A 9,942-nucleotide genomic window follows, 5' to 3' on the forward strand; every position below is an offset into this window, starting at 1 on the left:
ATTAATCTCCTCAGCAGGACGCCGCTTCTCACATTCCTCTCTTTCATGTTTTCACTCCACACCTCCTCCCTTTCTGTTTCATTCACCCCTTACAGTGTGTGTCTCTCATACTCTTACTCCCTCTCCCTCTGAGTGATACTGGCTGATAAATGTATAAAGGAGGCGGGGGCTGTTTCTGATTAATAGCCAAGAGGTCATTCAGGAAACATAATGAGTTTTCCTGCTGAGGAGTGTGTCTGTGTGTGTGTGCGTGTGTTCTACATGGTCGAGTGGTCTTGTTTGCGAGTGTGTATCTCTCTAGAAGCCGATAGCAGTGAAAAACGCTCCATTTTCATTGCCTCATTTTATCGACTGTGTGAGTGACATTTTCCCATTTCTCCTCCTCCGTTCACTCCTTATCCTCCACATTCACTTTCCTTCTCCATACATCCCTCCCTTTTTTCTTTTTTTAATGGCCTTCGGGGTTAAGAATACAAATTACACAGCAAGACATCAGCTATATGAACTCAAAGGCGCTAATTAAACATCGATACCTTTCTGCCAAATGAACTCGGAGACCACAGTGGAAGCAGTTGTTGCTGCTGCTCAGCTCAGCTCAGTTCATTCTGGATGGAAACTGAAAGTGTTTCAAGTTCCCAGTGGAAGAACTAGAGATTTAAATTGTAATCTGTAACATGTCATGATTTAGTCTGATGTTACATAACCCAACGTTACCTAAACTAAACTAAATTAAAAGCATAGTGTAGCAAAGTATAACATAACTTCATAATATAACTGAACTTAACAGCCCTTAACTTAAACACAATTTATGTTAAAGTTATAGTTCAACATTTTGGCAAATTGGCCCATTGCCATAATCCCTATAGTCATAGCAGTACTATACTGTACGAGACTGAGTTGTTTTCGAGGTAAATTCATGCAAAACCGCTGATTTTTCGGCAAGCATTCTCTGCATTTGCCCCGAAAACAACTCTGTCTCATATCATTCTGTTATTACCTCATAGTGTGGTGAATGTGCAGGTCACAACTTGTCCACGAGAGCGTTTAGGAGTTGTTGGATTGTGTATTTGATGAGTTTGATGAGGGAAACCAAGAAATCCCATCAGCCTCCGTAGCGTAGCTCTGAGCCGTAGGTAACGAACCTACTGCTATGACTATAGGGATTATGGCAATGGGCCAATTTGCCAAAATGTTGAACTATCCCTTTAATTTATTTATTTAAAAGGGACATTACTCATGAATAACATCAGTGTTAAAAAATGCGGATATAAATGTACTTCGTATATCACGTCCTCTGAAGGGAATCATTCGGGGGTCAAAGTTCAAGAAATCAAATGAAAGACAAAAGTCATACCTCGTTAAATTCGTCCTCCATCTTTTTTTGACCCCTTCCTTCCTCCCTTCCTCCCTCCTCTCCTTCTGCGTCCTATCCTTCTCCTTGTAATCTCACTTTACTTTCCTCCCTCCTCCCTTCTTACTCGCTCCCTCTCCCTCTAAAATACAACCGTAGTAAAACCCAGTCACAGCGATCCATTAATATTCCCCCTCCACGCTGCCGTCTCCTGCTCCTGATGTAATCACTCTCATATTCATTCATTTCTCTCCCTCCCTCTCTCTCCCTCCATCTCCCTGACTTTGTCATCTTCTGTCCTCTGTTTACTTTGTTAAATCCTTGAGTTTTGTCCTCTGTCACTTCCTCTTCTCTTCTCTTTCTCTTCTTCCTCTCTCTCTCTCTCGCCCGGAGCGTCGTCTTCCTCTTCCTGTCTATAATCTTCCATCTCTCTGCTGATTTAAGGAACGCTCTGTTCTGTTCTCCGCGGCGTCTCAGAGCGAACATGGTGTTATCTGTCTGCCCAATTTTACACGCTGCATTGTAATGCCTCAAACACACACACACACACGCACGCTACTGTAACACACTACGACACACACACACACGCTGTCACATAAACCCACAGTATATCTACAGACACACTTCTATCTTCCATCTCCTGATACTTCACTAGTTGACAGGCAGAATATCTATGAGTTACGATGCCACTCACTCACTCACCCAATTTCTGAAACAAGCACATACACACACACACACGCTCACAGATGGAGGGATTATGTGCTATCACATTAGCGGGGCAGCTTTGTGTTAATGGCCTCTTTGCATCATCCAACAGGGAATAAAACTTTGGCGCTCTGACTCTCTAAACACATTCAACCTTCTGGCCTGTGGAGGAAATGTCCAACTACACACACACACACAGTTCAACTCCCAGCTGCATCATCTGGATGTGTTGGTCCAACTTTTTAATTTGCATGTATTTTAAAGGGATAGTTCAACATTTTGCCAAATTGGCCCATTGCCATAATTCCTATAGTCATAGCAGTAGGTTCGTTACCTTTAATTGTCGGTGCAAGCTATTTTTAGAACGGCGGAGCAGAGCCGCGAGCTGCTCAGAGCTACGCTACGGAGGCTAATGGGATTTCTTGGTTTCCCTCATCAAACTCATCAAATACACAATCCAACAACTCCAAAACGCTCTGGTGGACAAGTTGTGACCTGCACATTCACCACGCTATGAGATAATAACAGAACGTTACCAGACAGAGTTGTTTTAGAGGTAAATTCATGCAAAACCGCTGATGCACGTTCCAGTCTGGGGCAGTTTTTCAGCAAGCAGTCTCTGTATTTGCCCCTAAAACAACTCTGTCTCGTAACGTTCTGTTATTATCTCATAGTGTGGTGAATGTGCAGGTCACAACTTGTCCACCAGAGCGTTTTGGAGTTGTTGGATTGTGTATTTGATGAGTTTGATGAGGGAAACCAAGAAATCCCATTAGCCTCCGTAGCGTAGCTCTGAGCAGCTCGCGGCTCTGCTCCGGTAACACACAGTTAAGGTACAATGGCTGGCGTCATGTACAGTAATGGTTTTGAGGTGTACACATTCGTTAAACGTACCTCATGTTCTCTCTGAAGACCAGACAGCCCAAACTGTACCTTCCTCTTTGCCAGACCCACGGCTCCGCAGTCAAACTGATCCATGCGCACACAGCACTACAGTATAACCATGATTGACAGTTTGTTGTGACGCCTCCTCCATGACCTATGAATTCGTGCAGAGTCGTGGGCGATGAATGGTCAGGGTCAAGCTTGTAGTGTTGGCATCAGTCTCCCGGCCAAGACACTGCATGAGTTTATGCCACTGTGATTGTTTATCCATCACGAGTCTTCATGTAAGTGATTTGAAGCTGAAGTTATTTCTCCACAACATTAAAACCAGTCTCAGTGTTACATCTGATCTAATGGAAGTACACACACACTTCTCTTCCCCTCCTCATATAAAAGCTTCAGATGTGAGCTTGGAGACTCAATTAAGTGAATTATTCCTGTGGTTAAGAAGCTAGAAAATGAAATAACTGTTATAAGAAAGGTCAAAGATGCTTGTTACAGTTGCGGGTTGTAAATAATTGTGCAACAACAAGCCTTTAGAGCCCGTTGTAAAAACACGAATGGTCCAATTAAACAGCATGCAGGCAGATCCAGCTGCAGTAATGAGACACCTCTGAAAACCTGCAATGTACAGTTTCTCTAAAAAGGTTTCTCTGAAGGTGTATTTGTACTACGACTGATGTTCTGCTCTGTTACTACAACACAGTGTCATGTTCATGTTGTCGCCTGCTGGCAACAGATGAGAAAATATCCAATTGTTACAATACAACCTCGACAGTCGAGTGATAACCCTTGAAAATTTCATCCCTGGATAGTTTGACAATGCGGCAACAGAAAATACACTTTAATATCAAGAGTAGGGTCCTTTTTTAAAGAAAATCTCGAGGTTTATTACATAAATTAAAAAAAAAACAGTTTAGTTTGGTTCATAAGTGTAATAGATGTTTAATTAATGGAGAATCTACCATTCATAACTATGTTTAAAAATTACACATTGATTAGTGTCAGTATAAATGATGAGTTAAGTATTTAATAATGTAAAAAATAATGTTCAAAAGGTCAGTTATTGTAACGTAAGAGCGTTTGTTTTCCTCCCTGGAAACTTCCTTCAAATCCTCAGGAAATCACAGACGAAGAAAAGTAATTCATTAACTATTATATAATTTTATAAATATTATGTGTTCATATAGTCTCTGCTATTTTTTACAAATATCTTCGCCCACTTAGCACAAGGTCTGTCTGTCGTCTCATCGACTCTTTCCTGATCTGTCCCAGTTTTTCTTGCTGCTATAAAAAACAGATAATTTGAGAATCATCAGATTCAGAGTTGTGTTTATTCACAACACACTGTTGGATGAAAGAAATTAATGCTGCATCCAGTGTTGTTGTTGTTGTTGTTGTGTGTGTGTTTGTGTGTTTTACCTCCGCTTTGATCTGAAATGTTTCACAAAAGAGCATCAGAGGTCAAAGTCTTTCTCTCTCTTTCTCTCTCTGTTTCTCTGCAGGCAGATGGATGGTGGTGATCCCTCGCTCTGGAGGTGTGGAGTGACAGATGACGGAGGGATTGATACCGCGGGAGAAACGGAGAACAAGAGCACAGACGCCACAGAGGGTCAGCGCCGCCGGTGAAAAGAAGCAAAGGTCAGATACGTCGATTGGTGGAGGAGGAAGAAGAAGAAGAGGAGGAGGAGGAAGAAGAGTAAGTAACTATATCTACTGGAACTGGAACAACAGACTTTCTTTCTTTCTTTCTGTCTGTGATCTTTCTCCCTTTTCTCCTCCTGAACCTCGACTTTGTAAAACACACACCAGCCACAGTGTTCACCACCACAGTGCTCAATATTTCTGACTGAAGCAGCTTCAGAGTTGCGATGTTGCGATGCGGCGCGGCGCTTTGTGTGAATTCCTCTTCATCCGTCTCTCCCTCCCTCTCTCAGTGTTCTGGTCTTAGCCTTAAAGCTGGTGGCTGAAGGAGATATAGAGCCGCTGTGTCGTAGGCTACACTGTACCACAACAGTGACTACACAGACACACAAACATACGCTTCAACTTCCTCCGTTTCAAGTCGTGTGGTGAAACAACAGCCGCTGTATTTTGTTTTTAATGCATCTTTTAAGGACCACAGCAGAGACTGAGAAATTGCACAGCAGGAAAAATTGGAATAAAGTTTTTTTTTTAATCAACTTTTTTTTTTTCGTTCAGCAAAGCACCAGATTTAAATTTAAATCAGGCAACCAAAAAAAATAATCTGCTGTTTATTTAGGTGGATATGATTAAAAACAGACTCAAATCCCCTCCAAACACATCACAATAATCATTTGGATGCAAAACATCACGACTGGTTAATCAGATTTTAACAGATTTGGAAACCTCCTTTACAGATCCTGTCGGCGCAGACGGGACTTTATGATTCCTTCTGACTCGCTCTCAGATCTTCTCCACATCATTTCAATAATCCTGAAATATCAATAAAAAAACAAACAAACACCGAACCCATATGGATTGCATCTGATTGTAATAAGGAGACGATCATTCATGACATCGTCTGAATCATCTGGCCGTGATGTGAAGCTGGTAAATACTGAGGGCTTATGGGAAAAGAGGTGCTAATTGATATCTGCTCAATACAGGCGTATATATATAGTTTTATGTAGAAGCAGAGGAAGAGCTTGCTTTGTTATAATGAGTAAGGCAAGGCAAGGCAAGGCAATTTTATTTATATAGCCCATTTTTACAAACAGTTTGTCTCAAAGGGCTTTACATGGCATCGTAACAACATCCTCTGTCCTTAGACCCTCACATCGACTGAGGAAAAACTCCATGGAAAACCCTTTTAACAGGGAAAAATCTGAGAAACCTCAGGGTGAGCAACAGAGGAGGGATCCCTCACCCAGGACGGACAGACGTGCAATAGATGTTGTTACATACAAGACAGTTTACAGTTTATGTATGGGTTCGAATCCCATTTGGTGCTAGTATGTTGCCTGCATTAACAAGCTCTTCATATAATGAATACATATGTGAAAAGTATTGAGTTGTGTTTTGTGTCATTGTTAGTAAGGGAAGTGTAATGTAAGATAATAGCATGGTGGACCAGCTGGGTAGCTCAGTGGATAATGGCACAGACTTTGGAGGGTTGGGGTTCAAATCCCACTCAGGGCTAGAAGAAGAAGGAGACAGCAGGTGCATTTCCATTACCCCTGGAAATGCGTAAAACGTAAATATCGCAAATAAAAATTATATGGAAACGCCTATATTTTGAAAAACCTCTCAAATATCGCTCAAACATTTTTATGCTCTGATGAGGTGGTTTTTCATACGTGTCGATATAAGAGTGTATCGCAAAAGTGTAATGGAAACACTTTTTACTTTTTACACGTCACTCCCAACCGGGTTATTTTAATAAAACGTTGGCGTATGAGGTCCAATCATTCAACTCAGTCTGATAACTCTGGTGGTGTCACATAATAACATGTCCGTGTGAATAACCAAACAAGACTTTATTTTACAAAACTAGACTTATACGAGAATTACGGCTCATTCGCAAAAAGACACCTTTCAATGGAAACACCTGCAAATAGGAATTGGACTTTTTTATTTTTAGAAATATCGCTTTTATTTTTGAGAAAACCTGCAATGGAAACGCAGCTACTGTGGCCTTGGGCTCGGCCATGTGTGTTTTCAGTAAAATTGGAAAATAGGAAGAGAGACTAGGGGAACAGACTCTCAAATGATCGTCCTGGTAGAGTAGGTAACAAACATCCTGGATGTTCCTAATAATCTGATATAAAACACCAGTGACCTTTGCCATGGTGATTGTACCTGCTTAGTTTTAACTCAAACCTACCTCTAAGACTCAGGCACACAACTTAAGTATCCAAACTGCAATCACATAAAGGAAGAAAAACATAAATCCACATAAACATTCGGTTTGGAGCTATTTGCGGTCTAACTCCCTCCGTCCTGCTTCCTGCCTCCCTCCACTGTTTTATTTTATCTCACAGGGCACAAATGGCTTCGGCTCGCACAAGAGCAACAGCAATTAACACCCACAGTGACGTCTGAGCCTGCAGCAGCCTGAACATCATCATCATCATCATCACCGGCAGCAGCAGCAGCAGCAGCGACGCTCCGTCCATATCTGAGCTGCTGCTCTCTCCAGGAAGTGGAGTGGAAATGAATGAAAATGTTTTACAGTCACAAGACCAATTATAACCCACAGAAGACAGTGATTGGTCGGCTCGTGCTCCCAGCTCCCCCCGGGCTGCGTCTGTAATCTTTGGCACCAAAAGCACCAGAGAAACAGAGTGTTTTCTTTTTTCTTTTTTTTTTTAAAGAAAACGATTGATTAGGAGTGGAAGAGATAATTGTTAGCTCGTGTCCTGTGGTCGTCGGGTGATTGGTTCAGCTTTTTTCCATCCTCTGTCGCTTTTCCCGTATCTCCCAACTCATTTCGTCATCTACCCCTCCTCTCCTCCTCCTCCTCCTCCTCCTCCTCCTCCTCCTCCTCCTTGTCTCCCTACACTCTCTCTCTCTGATGTATTGCAGCTTTATCAGTCTGGTTAAATGGCTCGCCTGCAGTGCTCTTTATTTTGCTGTGAACTGTGCTGATACTCTGAGAGGACGAGATAGGTTGTAGCCTGAACAGTGTAGAGGTGATAAACACTTACCACACACACACATATATAAAATCCGTGCATGTGCAAATCCATACATTATTCCTTATCATATTCAAAGTTGTTTACACCGTTTTCTCTTTTTGCATTTTCCTTTTTTTAAAGCGCAGATTCACTTATTTTCAACTCAGACCAGAAACCACACAACTTGACTCTTATTGACTTCATGTCTTGACAAAAAATCAATTAGTCCTGATGGAGAGTGGAGTTTGTACTGTAGCTTCCAGTAAATATCTGACGGTGTACACATGTCTCACTGCACTGTGAAAGCAGTTTGATCCAGGTATATTTTCAAAGTTTTAAGTAACGGCCCAGTTGGATTAAAGCGAAGCCCAGTGTGCAGCGGAGGTGACGCAACATGATGGGAAAAAGCTGTTTGATACGATCCGAGTGGAAAAGCAGCGAACCTGACCTGAGTAACTGAGTGATTATACCCGCTGGTTCAGCATGAAAAACATCCTCAGGTGTTATTCTGACAAGTGATAACAGGTTGTACAGGTGAGATACGACAAAGAATAACAAAATGAGTGAACACTGAGACGCGTTCTCCATCTTAATCAGTCATAGCATTTGTGTTTTACTGTTGTTTTATAAAGCCAGAGTTTCTTAAAGGGATAGTTCACCCAAAATTCAAATTTCACTCATTATCTACTCACCCTCATGTCGACTAAGGGCTGGGAGAATTTTCAGAGTCCTCCGTGCCTTCTCGGTGTTACGGGAGGGTCCGCGCAGCAGTATTTGTCCATATAATGGTTGTGAATGGTGCTCACTTTTCTTTGTCCAAAAAGACACACCAAAAAAACATCCAAATACCTCCATACTGCTCGTCTGTAGCCTAATGTCCCTCTTGTATTGAAGCCCCGACATGAGAAATTGTTCTGAAAACATTAAATAAGTCTATATTTTAAGCTTGTTTGTAGCGGAAGCTCCCAGTGTCTCAGTTCACTGCTCTTTTGCACTGACCGGCGGAACAATTTCTCAAATTTGAATTTTGGGTGAACTATCCCTTTAACTGGAAGATCACAGTACATTGTTGAATAACTGTAATGTTGCTAACGTTATGACTGTTCTCTAGATTCATTTGCCTAAACTTAACCAAACCCCCATGTTTATTATTTCCGGGAGTTAAACGTCCCACTTTTGTTTTTAAGTCAGTCGATACAACATTCATGACCGCGTGTTAAAAATGTAGCCAAATTAGCTAAACATATCTTAGCATGAAGACCAAGGTCAGAAGGACACAGCTGAAATGTAAAAAATAAATCTGTGGTTTTATCTATAGCGTTAATAGCGTTATAGCGTTATAGCGTTCTTATTGAATATTATTTGACATGACAAAACATCAGAGTGGGAAATTAAGTTTTAAATGATACTGAGCATTTATCTTAGTCTGATCAGTACAAAAAGCGAGTTTGTTGGCTGACGTCAACAACATACAGCAAACCTGATGAGAAAAAACAAGAGTTTTGTGCAAATCAGCTCAGTACATTTTGTGTAATCCTGCTGAAAAACAAACAGACAAGCTGAAAACTGAACCTCCTTGGTAAAACTAAATAAGCTGATTCACTGTTCCTTATTTCACCATCCAACTTTGCATAATGGTGTTTAGTATAAATATGGTGAAGAATGAGGACAACGTGAGAGAGTAAACAGATTGTTTGTTACCGATCTTCTCAATGAATCCTCAGCAAGAATGTGAACAGGTGTCTTTCTCCGACCGTCAAACTGGCTCTTTAAACATCAGAAAACAGTCGTATGAATCATTTCTGTGAAGGTCAAACAGTGTGGGTCGGTATTGGCAAACACCTCGTAACAAGTGGTGCTTGTTGTTGCAGAAACACAAGAAGCAACACACAAAAATGCGTCCGCCTACACACACACACACACATATCTAAATAATGTGAATGAATAATTTTGTTTGCAGATAATCACAAACGTAAATGGCTAATTTATGCATGCACATTTATTTAAACAAACAAAAACAAAACCGAGAAAAATTAACACACACACTGTGATACAATAGATTCACATTAGACAATACAGATGTCAGCATGCCCACACAGTATTAAGAAAAGCAAAGAAGAGGTTTTATCATTGTGCTTATAGCAAAGAGTGGAATATGCACACCATGCACACACACACTTGGCCTATTCTGTTCTCCTTGTATTATCACAGACTCAACACCCACTAAACTATTTAAGCTGGAGGCCTGGGTCCGTCTGGAGATGTGCTGGAGACATATATATATACACATGGACACACAAGGAAGCGCACACACCCATTCACTTTCCATTCTTACACATCTGCCCACACATATTGAAAAAT

Source organism: Trachurus trachurus (genome assembly GCF_905171665.1).
Source record: "Trachurus trachurus genome assembly, chromosome: 18".
Lineage (NCBI taxonomy): Eukaryota > Metazoa > Chordata > Actinopteri > Carangiformes > Carangidae > Trachurus > Trachurus trachurus.